Genomic DNA, 14,197 nt, shown 5'->3' with positions numbered 1-14,197 from the left:
ATTATTTGCAGCAAGATAAACTTATCTTTTAATTACATTTTCTATGAACTTCTAAAGTCCCTTTGCATTAAAATCTTTCAAATTATATTCTAATATACCAAAAATTAAGCATTAATTATATATACTAGAATGTAAGGTTATTGAAGGTACTAACAGTATTTACTCAAATGGAAAGATATATACCCTAACTGCACAATGCATAGCTGTTTTTGTAAAGGTAAGGATTTGATTTGGAAATGGGATCTGTATACAGTGTTAACTGTTCTGCATTCTTTCCTTCTTTCCTCATCATTTGGAGACCTGTATGTGTATTTTTCAAAACAAACTTTCATATTATTTCATGATTTCACACCCAGCTTTTAGAGCTACTGCATTGGCTTTCTTCCCAAGTGAACATTTCATTGCACCAAATTGAATTTATTAGAAAAAACAGGCCCTTGACTAGCCAACAAGCTAATTCTTTGATTATTCATGATGAGTTGTAAAAAGAACTAAGTCAAACATGCACTGTAGCCAGGGTTGTCTCAGTTTCTGGCACACGGATTCAGCACAGTCATTCTTTACAGAGGCTTTGGATGGAAAAACAGAGCAAATCATGTAACCCAGATGGGCTCCAGTCTCCTCCTCTGAAAACGGTGTTAGATTCAACCATTCCTTAACTTTAGAACATGCGTCAGAGGCAGGTGTTGCAATCCTGCAGGTTACGCACATCCTCCACGTTGGTGGCAGCATCCTCACTGTAATACAATTTCTGCCCTTGTTTTGAGCAAGCTAAAAGCATTTTTCTGGTTTGACCTTTCCTTACAGATATTGTGTTTTTGCAATCTGATTATCCTTTTTAAAAAAAAAAAAGATTTATTTATTTATTTGAAAGGCAGAGTTAGAGAGAGGCAAAGGGAGAGAAACAGAAGTCTGTTATCCAGTGGTTCACTCCTCAAATGGCTGCAATGGCTGGAGCTGGGCCGATCCGAAGCCAGGAGCCAGGAGTCTCCTCCAGTTCTCTCATGTGGGTGCAGGTGCCCAAACACTTGAGCCATCCTCTGCTGCCCTCCCAGGCACATTAACAGGGAGCTGGATTAGAAATGGAGTAGCCAGGACTCAAACCAGTACCCATGTGTGATGCCAGCACTGCAGGCAGCAGCCTCACCCACTGCACTCAGAACCAGCCACTGATTATATTTTTATATATAGGTAGCAACTTAAACACATTATTGGGCCAATATGGCTTTTTTCCTCCCACTTTGTCTTAGATGTATTTTTTCTTCCTTTATCTGCTTCTTGATAATGAGAAAAATGCAGTGTTTACAATTGGTATTATTCTGCATATCTGGAGGTGAAGTGGGATAAAGTACAGTATAATTCAGTAGTGATTTGGAAAAAAAATTATGTTTATAATACCTCATGATTATTTCTATTCATTAGCCTTCAATAATAAAATGTGCTCATTTTATCTTAGTTGTTTTACATTCAGGTAATCTCAGCTACCTGGGGGAACCCAAAACTTTTTGCCAAGTGATATTGTCTGGTCCTAGATCCATAGGATCGCAGGGCAATCTAGGGGGTCATAACATCAGCAGGAGTTGGTGTCCCATTAAGTGGACAAATGTGGACTGAGAATGGGAGAAAGTAAAATTCCTAAAGTTCGTCTCTTGCTGGCTCTGGTTTTGTGTATGGGGAATGACCTGGAACCAAAGACTGGATCCCATGCATTCTGATGCATTGTGCCAGAACATATCCTGTCAACACCAGTGGTTCACAAGACATAGGCTTGTGGCCAAGCGGGAAATATCCTTAGAGATCTTGGTTGGCCCTATTAACAGGCATTCAGAGGAATTGTGAGTTCATATTGAATCACATTCATTATCTTTTATGGATTCTTCCTAGAATTCCATTTAAAATGTCTTAAAAATATACACCCCTCCCAACAGAAAGGAAGGGCATAGTATTATAACAGTATAAGTACAGGATTATAGGACAGGTGATTGGCACAACACTTAAGATGCTCCATTGTATGCCAGCTTCCTCCCACAGTGTGCTATCTGGGTTCAATTTCCAGCTCTACTCTAGATTATAATTCCCTGCTAATGCACCCGCTTTTAGGCAGCTGTAATGGCTCAGGTACTTGGGCCCCTGCCACCCACGCTGAGTTTGAATTCCTGACTCCCAGCTTTGGCCTAGCTTTCGCAGGCATTGGAGAAATAAGTAAATGGAGAGATGATATTTCTCTCTCTTTTCCTCTCGACTTTCCAAATAAAATATTTAAAATGCAGTGGAATATAATATTTTTCAAATGGTGCAGGGTCCAACAAACTGAGCAAAGAATCAGAAAGTTTATTTGAAAATAAGATTTTGATGTAGACAGGAAAAAGTCAGCTTTAATATTACCATGCATCCATATGTGTATTAATGTAAAGACATCATAAGTCATCTCTATTAAATGGAATTACTTATTGTGGTGCCAGAGAACCTTGGTCTGGCAGCATCAAACCAAATAAATGTCAAGCAGACTTAGAACTGGACTGGAATAACTGACATGGAAATGCAGGAGCTGCTTAGAGGAGTGAATCTATCCAACCCCACAGAGAAAATGAACATAATCAAGGAGAAGCTAAACCTCATTAGTATACTCTATGCTAGATCTTTCCACACTCAATGAAGAGGCAACTTCTCCATCATGGTATGGTGCTGAAGCAAAATAATACAAAGAACACCCTGTCATGTGAAGGGAGCATAAACAAAATATGTTTATATGCTGTCAGGAAGAATGGGGAAATTCTCACTGGCCAGAACAGTTCATGTAGCAATTCAGAGTGATGTTTGAAGAATGATGCTGGTGGGTGCCCTGAAGAGTTGACTTGATCCCTACTTAAGTTTGCATTTCAGTGTCGTATCAGGAATGAAGAAAAACGTAATGACCACCCAAGTCAGAGGAACTTTGGAGCTCCACAGGCCTGCCCCATCATTGGCAGAGTGCATCAGATGTATAATGAGAAAGACCTTCCATGTTGACTGCTAGAAATGGAATTTTGCTGCTTTAAATTTGATGTTAAGGGAAAGGATAACAGAAAGACTTGAGATCTATTAACCATAAGCCATTTCTCACTAGTTTTGTGGATCAAATTCATAATATTCTGCATTGTGTGAGAAAAAAATTCAAGCTGAGAACTAAAATTAAACTGAGAGGGATCTAAATTGGTGATGTTCCTTTGGACCACTTGGGAATAAACCCAATGTCTTATGGAAGAATAGACTTGTTATGCTAGTCTTTGAACAACTGTCACTGGTAAAATTCCTAGATTCACAATGAAGCCAACTCAGCCAGCCTCAAGAAAATGAAGCAGAGCTTCTGCAAAACACTAAGGAAATATATCCAGAAGATTAAATAAATGCGAAAGCAGAACCCATATAAAATAAGCAAGGAGTTTCTGAAAAAAAAATCAGTAGATTAAAAACAAAAAAGTAATCTAAAACTAAAGGTTGAGAGTGGATTAATGAAGAGGTTTCTAAGTATTCTCATTTTATGGTACCCTTAGTGTTTCACTAATTTTTTTCAAGGTGTTTGCCAGTCAAAAGTAATAACCAACACTTCTTTCTATTAAGTCATTGGGTTAGGATGAAAAATTCATGAATATTTCAGAACAGCTTAGTATCTATTTGAACATTAATTTAAGAACTTAAATAAAAAGTAGCTATTTCATCTAGTTCTTAAGTAACCATAATTAATGAGATATGCCCCCTCCTGGGTGCTGTACAACGTTTTAAAACTGTAGATTCAGCAGATGAGGTCAGTCACATTGATTTTATGTGGTGGTTGCTTTGGATCACAATGACTACAACAATATGACTCCACCAGAAGGAATGCTAAAATTGTCAACTCCCTCAGATAGTAGCACAAGGTCTAATGTAACTACTTCAGAACGTTGAGTTTTGCTATGCTTCCCTCAATCAGATAACATATGTTCTGATGCCCCTTGGAGACAAATGTCCCACTCAAGGGAATTTCAGTGCTTCTGGGTTCCTCAGTTTGGAAACCATAGATTTAGACACTGATAAATAAGAAATTATAGAATTAGAATATACAGATCTAAAGAAATATTCCAGAATGCAGCACAAAATATTAAGAAAGACCATAGCCCAGCATGGTGGATATGGTAAAAAGATGTTAAAAGAAATGGAGAAAAGAAGAAAGAATAAAGTGAAAAAGAAATATTTAGGAAGTAACATCTTATAGATTTCCAGAATTAATGGTAGGCCTTAACGTCATTCAATTTAAGAAACACAGTGAATCACAGTAAAATGAATATTTAAAACAAACACCATCACCTGGACATGTAACACCAAAATTTCAGGAAACAAAAGAAAAAACAATAATGACAAACAACTAATGAGAGAAGATAATTTATAAAGATTAGATTGGCACTTTATTGTTCCACATTAATATTGGAAGCCAGATTGCATAAATTATGAAATTTTTAAGGTGTGGGGAGAAAAATAATTTCCAACTACACTTTATAGATAAACAATGATTTTATCTTTGGGGCATGATGTAAAAATACTCTTTATAGCTTGAAATTACTGAACATATTAATAGAAGACCCTCACTAAAATTATCTTCTAAATGATAGTCTTTGAAAGGACAGAAGAGCAAGAAGTGAGTAAATAAATTGCTCCAAGTAGGCCGGTGCCACGGCTCACTAGGCTAATCGTCCGCCTAGCGGCGCTGGCACACCAGGTTCTAGTCCCAGTCGGGGCGCCAGATTCTGTCCCGGTTCTAGTCCCGGTCGGGGCGCCAGATTTTGTCCCGGTTGCCCCTCTTCCAGGCCAGCTCTCTGCTGTGGCCCAGGAGTGCAGTGGAGGATGGCTCAAGTGCTTGGGCCCTGCACCCCATGGGAGACCAGGAGAAGCACTTGGCTCCTGCCTTCAGATCAGCGCAGTGCGCCGGTCGCAGCATGGTGCGCAGCAGTGCGCCAGCCGCGGAGGCCATTGGAGGGTGAACCAACGGCAAAAGGAAGACCTTTCTGTCTGTCTCTCTCTCTCTCACTGTCTACTCTGCCTGTCAAAAAAAAAAAAAAAAAATTGCTCCAAGTGAGGGTAAATATGACCAAATACTATGTAACAAAACAGTAATGATAATACTTTTATCTACAAGAACACAATAATGTATTCACTATTTTAATTCTAAGAACAGCATAGAAAGGGTAATGATAGTTGACTAATAAAATATTCCAAGATCTTTATATTTTAAGGAATAAATTTCATTAAGTTTTTAAAGGTAACCATAAATGGTAAACTGCCTATAGGTCCCCCTGAAATAATGTAAATAAATGGCATACTTTACATCCTACTGGAGGACCAAACAATGAAATAGGTAAACACACAAAGACACCAAAGATAAATTAAGTAAAGAAAAAAACTGATAATCATTTCAAAAGCCACAGAATTTTGTTAAATTTCCATACCTACTTATTATTTAAAAAAAAAATGTAAATAAGTACTAGAAAGGAACACCTGAATCTGTTAGGTTTATCTACAAAAACAAAAACAAAAAAAGACAACACCACAGATTTTAGCTAATATTGAAAATTTAAGCAGTTTTTAGAAGATAAAGGCATTAGACTTGCTAAATATTACTTCTTATTGGTATTGTTCTGGAGATCCTAGTGCATGCACTAAGATAAGAAAAGGATACAGTAATAGTATGCGGATTGGAAAAGAAGAAATAGAGAAATTACTGCAGACATGATTGTGAACTTAAAAGATAAAATCTTGGAGCCAGCATTGTGGGTAGTGTCCTGGCTGCTACACTCCCTGACCAGCTCCCTGCTAATGGCCTGGGAAAAGAAGTGAAAGATGGCCCAAGTGCTTGGATCCCTGCTACCCTTTTGGAGACTCTAGAAGAATCTCCTGGCTTTTGCCAGGTCCCAGTACTGGCTGTGGCCATCTGGGGTTCTGGGGAGTGAACCAGCAAATGAAGATCTCTCTCTAACTCTTTCAAATAAATAAATAAAACTTAAAAAAAATCAGTATACAGGTGACCTTTAACCATCCATATCAGTTTAGTAAATTCTCTAGAAATAAAATCATTGTAAGTCATTATACAGAAATAAATTGCATTTCTCTTTGCCAGCAATCAGAAATTGAAATTTTAAAAAGGTTCAATTTATAATTTCTATTTTATGGAGGAAAACTCTATTTTGATTAAGATATTTGTAAATAGAACTAATAAACAAGACAGATCATTTTTCTGGATATAAAATTTTAAAATGATAAAGATTTAATTTTCTTTCAAAATCATCCATATCAGAGATCAACAGACCTTTCTCTCTGTCCCTCTCTCTAACTCTGCCTGTCAAAAAAAAAAAAAAAAAAAAAAGAGATCAACATGCTTCAAAGGGGGTAATATGATAAATGTTTTAAGCTTTGCAGCTGTACAATTGCTGTCATACCATTCTGCCTTTGTAGCTTGAAGGAGGTCATTGAAATAGAAGGAGGAATTGATGTGGCTATGTTCCAATAAAACTTTATGTACAGTGTCAAAGAGCCAGCAGGCAAGTTTGATCCATGGTTTCTTGTATGCCTGGTCCTGTTCTGATCTACTACATAATTTATCTTTATTGAAAAGTTAATAAAAAACTAGAATGGTTTGGGAGGGCTGTGTGTGTATGTGAGAGAGAGAGAGAGAGAGAGAGAGAATGAATGAATGAATATGAGAGAAAGAGAGGTTGATTTAACAAATTAACTCTTTGGTGGACTTCTGGTGCAGTTAAGGTGCTATTTGGGATGCTCATATCTCATATCAGAAAACCTGGCTTGAGTCTTGGCTCAATGCTTCCTATCCAGCTACCTGTTAATACACACCCTGGGATGCAGCAGATGATTTCTTAAGTACTTGTGTCCCTGCCACCCAGAAGGGAGACTTAGATGGAGTTATGGGCTCATGGCTTTAGCCTGGTGCAATACTAGCTAGTGTGGGCATTTTGGAATGAACCAGTAAATGGAAGATCTGTGTCTCAAATAAAGTAACAAATAAAAAGCAAAAACAAGACAAAACAAAACACAAATTTAAGTTCTGTGACCAAGTAATGGAATAAGAATGATCAAAACTTTCCCAGGTAAGAACAGTCACATCACATATCTTGCCAGAAATGAAGACATTATAAGACTAGAATTGTTAAGACACAGAGATTGGCATTAGCACACAAATTGTCAAAGAGATGAACAAAGCAGGATATAAAATACAGAACTTGCTGTATAACAGAGGTGACATTGCAGGTCAGCTGAATGAATTGGCTCCATGGTACATAGTTCTGACATAATAATTTATCAATTTGGAAACTGAATGAAATTGGATTCATACCTGAATTCATAGAAAAAAATTTGATTCTGTGTGAATTATAGGCTTTAAAATTAAAGATACATTTTAAAACTTTCAGAATAAGATATGATGATATCTTTTTAATATGAGATTAGGGAGGAATTTTTTAGGTAACAATATACAAACCTTAAAGGAAAAATCTTCAAGCTATGTTAAAGTTAGACCATCTGTTCACCAAAAGCCATCTTGATAAGAATTAAAAGAGAAATAGCAAGCTTGGGTGAAATTTTTTACACATACAATATAAAACAAGGAATTATTATCTAGGAGATATTAATATCTTTATTTAATTAATTTTCATTAAAATGCATAAAAATGGGAACTGGCATTTGGTGCAGTAGTTGAACTGTCACATGGGATACCCTTATCCAGTATTGAAGTCCCTGGGTTTGATACCGGCTCTAGCTCCTGACTCCAGGTTCATGCTGATGTCTGATGTATACCTTGAAAGACAGCAGAGGCTGCCAGGAGTACTTGGGTTCTCTTTCACTACCTCTCTAATATTCAAATAAAATAGTTTTAAGATATAGAAAAATAGTATGATCAAAAATGCTCAAATGATGTGAAGGAGAGTTTCTTAGAAAAATATCATAAATGAAATTGAACATTGTGAAAGATGATGACTCCCAATTATCTGGGAAATGCAAATTAAACCCACAGGGCAATATTTTACAACCCACATTTCATCAAAAAGTAAAAAGAACAAAGTAAAGAACCAATGCTCAAGAATTGGCAGAGATAAGCTTCTGTAAGAGCAGACTGCTGGATTAAATTTAGAAAGTACCTGAATTAACCATTGAAGTTGAAGATATTCATCAGCTGTAATCCAGAAATAAAATTGCTAGACAAATAGAGAAATGACTGCTGGACTACATTAAAAATATTGTAACATTATACACAAAAGCAAATAATGCAACCTAATATAATATCCATTCCAGAAAATGGATATATACCAGGGTAATCCAAACAAGTCAGTAAAAATGGCATCAAAATAAAATGTACATGTTCTATGAAATTTTTTCCATATTTATATGACGAAATTCCATACTACAGTGTGAATGAAGTAATCCCAGATAGTCATACTGACATGGTTGGATTTTAAGTGCACAATATTTTTAAAGGGAAGTAAATGGCAGATGTAACAGAAAAGGTAGATTAGATTATATGAACCTCATAATAAAATATGTGAAACAAAACAGTGCATACCTAAAGATACATCAAAACATGTTAAACCCATTTTCAAATAGGCTGTGTAAGTACAAGATGTGTGAACTTGTTTAACTCCAAGTGAGAGGAAGGGGAGTATATAAAGGAATACTGAAGGTAGTTTAAAAGATTTTGAGAGTTTTGTGTCTCACAAATTAGGTGGTAGGCACACGTGTTTTCATTGTATTTATCATTTGTACAAATGCCATGAGTGCTTCTTGTACTTGTTCATGATGAACTATAATGTAGCAGGAGCCATAAAGATATGAAACTTTAAACAGAATAAAGTTTATGTAAAACCAAAGAAGCAAAAAACACTTGCAGGACTGCTAATGTTCAACACACTTCTAGCCATTTTTTAAACTGCTTCTGACTTTAAAGGTCTCTAGGCTAGGAGATTCTGACCAATCTCCTCAAGTGATACTTTAAAATTCTTACGCGCTCTAAGCAAAGGATGCACTATTGCAATCTCTCCGAGATCTTATATGACAAACATTGTACTACCAGAATCTGAAAGAATGGCCATTGAATTTACAGTGATGCAGGAATAATGAGGAAAAATCAGTGGAATTCTACACTTCGCATTTTGTGATGGTCACTCCTCCAAGTGAAGGTAATATGTTTGATACCTTTATCATTCTTTTACTGCTCCTTAGATTCTATGAGGGTCTATAAACAGTCAAGAGTTCTAATAATGCTCAGATCTATTTTAAAAAACAGAATCAAAATTCCTGAGGGTGAATCCCTACTTTTTGAAAAGTTTGGCAGTATTTCTAGCATGCTTCTAAGTTTGATAACTATTCATTTGCTCTAAAACTTAGAGGTTTTGTCTCTTTAGAGTGGGGCCAAGAAATTTACAACAGCTGAGAGCAAATATTCAAATAGGCAGAAAGGTAGCTAGCAAATTGGAATTGAGGTCATCAGCCTAGCCTGGGCTATAGCCCCATTTGTACTGTCCAAACCCCACCTTCTTCTATGTAGAAGAAAAACATAGCTTACAACCAGAACCTGCTAAAGATGACCGATATGACTGCCAGCTGCATCACTGTGATGATCTTTAGCTAATTATAATAAAAATTGCCATGGCTGATATTCCGTCTCCCATCATGTATTTATATGAAGACACTTCAAGAGGTTTTCAAAAAAAAGGCATGGAAGTAGGTGATACTGAAGCCCACCCCAAACTTTGACCCTGGATATTCAATTAAGCACCAGACACCACCCTCTTTGTATTCAGATCATACAAAGGGATGGTTCAAACCTTGTAGAGTGCAGTTCTTTCTTGAGCATGCCCACATTCTTTCTTGAGTGTATACTTTTACTTTGCATGCAGCAAAGTCTTTCTGCCCTGCTGACTTGACCTATGTCTCATTCTTGATTTCTTGCAGCAGAGACAAGAACTTACACTCAGCCATCCCAAAATATCAATGGTGAGCCAACCAGGAGTTGAATGCCCATCCAGACATTGACTGGTGTGTTTTTCCGGTTTCATTCTGCCTTTCTCTCCTTGTTTACTCTGTTCTGACCTACCATGGACTAACTCAACCCAACCATGACTCTTCCGTTCATGGACTGTTGGAGATGGAAAGGCCAAGAGCCAACACTGTGCAGATCAGATGCTTGGGTCCTTTGTGAAGAAGGTTTATAAGAGTGATTGGGACTTGTCCACAAACCATGCAGTGGCTCAAGAGTTTTCTTGTTGCTATCACCAACTTCTACATTGCATAACCTCTCTTTTGCTTAGGCCTTCTAAATCTCTATTCTTTTTGCTTCTTCATAATGATTGCCCCATTTCATATTTTGTCACCCTTACCATTGGGGTATTCTGTCCTCATGCAGTAAACATATGCCTACATATGGGAAATAAATCCTGTCATCTTCTGACCACTGAGATAACCCTTGCTGTCTCTGTGGAAAACCCTTTGGCATATGTCCACCCTCTCATTCCTGGCTCTAACAGCTACATGGCAGTCTACCTTCCCTTCAAATGATAATATTCATGATTTTTTTTCAGTCATATCAGATTGCTACTGGCTGTACCTGAAGCCTTAAGCAGGCTACCACCTTGATGAAACCTTAAGATTGAGGTCTAAAATCTTTTGTGATAATCTGATATACCCCTATCCTCACAGAATGCCCTCAGGGGCCACAGATGCCTAGGCAAAATACAGTATGAGTACAGAAATTATCAAAGGTACCTGTATAAAACTCATGGAAAACATGTACTATGCAAAAGCTATGCATGGATTTCAAAAATTTTTGCACTGTGGCACAGTGGGTCAGGCCATAGACTTTAACAGCTGCATTCTAAAATCAGAGCTCTGGTTCAAGTCCTGGTTGCTCTGCTCCTGATTCAGTTCCTACATATGTGCCTGGGAAAGCAGCAGAGGATGGTTCAAGTACTTGTGTTCAATGTACCCATGTGGGATGGCAATATGGAGTTTCAGGCTCCAGATGTTGGCCTGGCCCAGCTCCTGCTGATAGTAGCCATTTGGGAAATGAACCAAATGGAAGATCTCTTTTTCTCTTTCCGTGTCACTCTTTCAGATAGATAGATAGATAGAACTTTAACAAACAATTGCAGTAAAATAATCATATCTTTTAATCCCCTATTCATAAACTTCTTAAAGTTTCCTTAGGTGTGTGTATGTATATATACTTATTAAATCCTTGATAGTTTTCTCATACTCTCTAAATCAGTTACAATATGTATTTTAACAATTTCCATGAGTCTTGCTGAAGTGATAAACTTTGCTCTCATAGGAAAAATAATTTTTCCTTTTCTCACCTATATTTCACAGTTTGAAATAACAATTCTTTATAAATAATAACAAGTATGGCTGTTGACATCAGCTATGGGAACAAATACAGTTGAGTCTTGGTGAGTGTTGGAGTGAATCTGGAGAATTAAGTTACTGACCAGGAATGCTTGATGTCTTAGGTGTATCAGTATTGTAACGTGATACAAAGATACTTTAAGAAATTCATAAAAAAATGCAACTGAAAGATGAGTTCATTTTGATGAAAAAATAAAATCCTTGCATAGTTTTTCATAAAAAATTTCATGGAAAATGTGTATTATTTGAAAGGAAAAGAGAGAGAGAGGGAGGGAGAGAGAGAGAAATCCTATCCACAGCTTTATTCTCCAACCTAGGCTGAAGTTATGAACCTGGAACCCAATCTGGGTCTCCCAATTGGATGTAGGTAACTCAAATACTCAAGCCATCATCAGCTTCCTCCCAAACTGTGCATTAGCAGAAAGCTGAAGTTGGGAAATGAAGCCAGACTCTAAATCCAGGCACTCTGATATGGAATGTGGGTGTCTACAGTGTCTTTAGCTTCTATACCAAATGCCCACCCTCTATGAGCCCTCAGAGTGTTTTCAGTAAATATGAAGAGAAAGTAGACATTATTTAAGAGAATAAGCAATAAAATTATGGGCGAATTTTTTTTTAAATCATTGTTAAAAAGAGATAGAGAAATAATTCTGCGATGACCCTGTTCAAGTTTAGTATGGGGCAAAAATAGCCTTTCAGGGCTAAGCTACTCCATTATATGCTATGTTGCAAGGCTGCGGACATCTACAAAGCAATCTGTTCTGCAAATGTGGATCTGTGATCAGGAAATGACCAGTCTTAATGAGGGAAACAGCAGAGTTAAGTGAGATTCCTATACATGGCCTTTCTTTATTTCTACTGCTTTGATGAATAAAGTGTAAGAAAACCACATGCTTTCTATGAAAAACAGTTCAGGACCAAGAAGATGGAACATATGACTGAACACTTTACAGGAAGAGGAAATACTAAACATGTCTATCAAGTATATTCACATTACTGGATGCTCAGAGGGAAGTTCTAAATTTTAAGGAGCATCTCCCATGTTTTTCTAGTTGTTTACTTTTCTGTCTTTTTGTTGAACTATTTGGGCAGAGAAAACTCCAGTGCACATAATTTATTTGAGTGGTCACCTAAGTAAACATAGGTACAAGAGTATGGAGGTGAAACAGAGACATTAAGTAATAAAGATCAAGCTGGTAAGGATACTGCCACTGTGACAATATTAGCATCTACCTTCTAGTGAGCTCTGAAAGATGGTATAGGGTACCCACATGATTCTAATGCAGGGGAGCTGGGATGTTTATCTTCCAAATCCTAATCCATCATAGATGGATGGCTGTTTATTGGGTCATTAACTCTTAAGGTCATACCTGGCTTGCTCAGAATTTGGGTCAAGTATGCTCCTGCCAGCATGCAGGCAAAGAGTCACAGATGATCATTCTAACTTGCCTTTGGTGCATTTAAGAAAGGGTCAAGTTGACAAGTGAACACATTTGCAGCATCTTTACCATGGACAGCATCATCCATTATGTGTTACTGTCTCTCACTTAAATGGACAGCTTTCAAGAAATCCTCTACCCTCTTTCTTGTTGTGTTTTGACTGAGGTTTACTTAATTGTGAGACAATGGATCTGCCACCTGTACTCTACAGAGTCACCCAGTGTTGGCAGCTGTCTTTAAAAAATATTTAATTATTTATGAAAATCAGAGTTACAGAGAGATGGGGGAAAGGAGAGAGACTGACCTTCCAGTCATTGGTTCACTCCCCAGATGACTGCAACTGCCAGCACTAGGACCAAAGCCAGGAGGTTCATCTGGGTCTCCTACATGGGTTTCAGGGACCAAACACTTGGGCCATCCTCTGCTTTTACCAGGGCATTATCAGGGAGCTGGGTTTGAAGTGGAGCAGCAAGAACATAAACTGGTGCCCACATGGGATGCCAGTGTCACTGGCAGTGGCTTTACCAGCTATTCCATAGTTCTAGGTCCCAATGGCTGCCCTTCAAAGTGCTGTTTCATGGAGGATGTAATGGTTAATGATATACTAAACTAGATCTAGATACTACTAAGTGTTGTATGGCTATTATAGAACAATTTTCAGGTGAGTGTATCTAAGTGTTAGGTGGCTCCATGGTATACACAGTAAGCACAGAATCCCCAATAATGAATATTAAAACTCTTCTCATTTGCCTTTTCTGATTCTGTTTTTTTTTTTCAATTTATTTTCATTCATTCATTTTTAATTTTTTTTTATTTACTTGAGAGGTAGAGTTAAATACACAGAGAGGGAGAGACAGAGAGAAAGGACTTCCACTCACTGGTTCACTTCCCAAATGGCCACAACAGCCAGAGCTGGACTGAGCCGAATTCAGGAGACAGGAGCTTCTTCCAGGTCTCCCACATGGGTGCAGGGGCTCAAAGACTTAGGCCATCTTCCACTGCTTTCCTTAGGCCATGGTAGAGAGCTGGATCAGAAGAGGAGTAGCCAGGACTAGAACTAGCACCCATATGGAATACTAGTGCTACAGGTAGAGGCTTAACCCGCTATGCCATAGTGCCAGCCCCTCATTCATTGAAAAGGCAAAGAGAACATGTGTGTATGTGTGTGAGTGAGTGTATGTGTTGGGGTTCAATTCCCTAATGGTCTCAATAGCCAGATCCCAGATCTGGGCCAGGCCAAAGCCTGGAACTCTATCTGGGTCTCCCACATGGATAACGAGGGCCCAAGTACTTGTGCCATCATTAGCTGCCTTCTCAGCCTCATTAGCATGAGGCTGGA

General features: G+C 37.8%; 1 long non-coding RNA gene across 28 annotated transcripts in view; it reads right to left on the bottom strand.

The window, feature by feature from the left end:
- Positions 1-14,197, bottom strand: part of LOC127490996 (uncharacterized) — a 377,831-nt gene that overhangs the window by 147,829 nt on the left and 215,805 nt on the right. The window contains exon 4 of one of the 28 annotated variants that reach the window (XR_016215978.1): positions 8,194-8,216. The exons of the other annotated variants lie outside the window; for them this stretch is intronic. This is a non-coding gene — a long non-coding RNA (uncharacterized LOC127490996). Of the gene's footprint in view, positions 1-8,193; positions 8,217-14,197 lie in introns of those variants that run through there. 28 annotated transcript variants of the gene reach the window in all.

This window comes from Oryctolagus cuniculus, chromosome 11, assembly GCF_051225735.1.
Source record: "Oryctolagus cuniculus isolate XC-2025 breed Fujian yellow rabbit chromosome 11, ASM5122573v1, whole genome shotgun sequence".
Taxonomy (NCBI): Eukaryota; Metazoa; Chordata; class Mammalia; order Lagomorpha; family Leporidae; genus Oryctolagus; species Oryctolagus cuniculus.
Note: the sequence above shows the minus strand (reverse complement) of the source record. Positions and strands in the feature narration are given on the sequence as shown.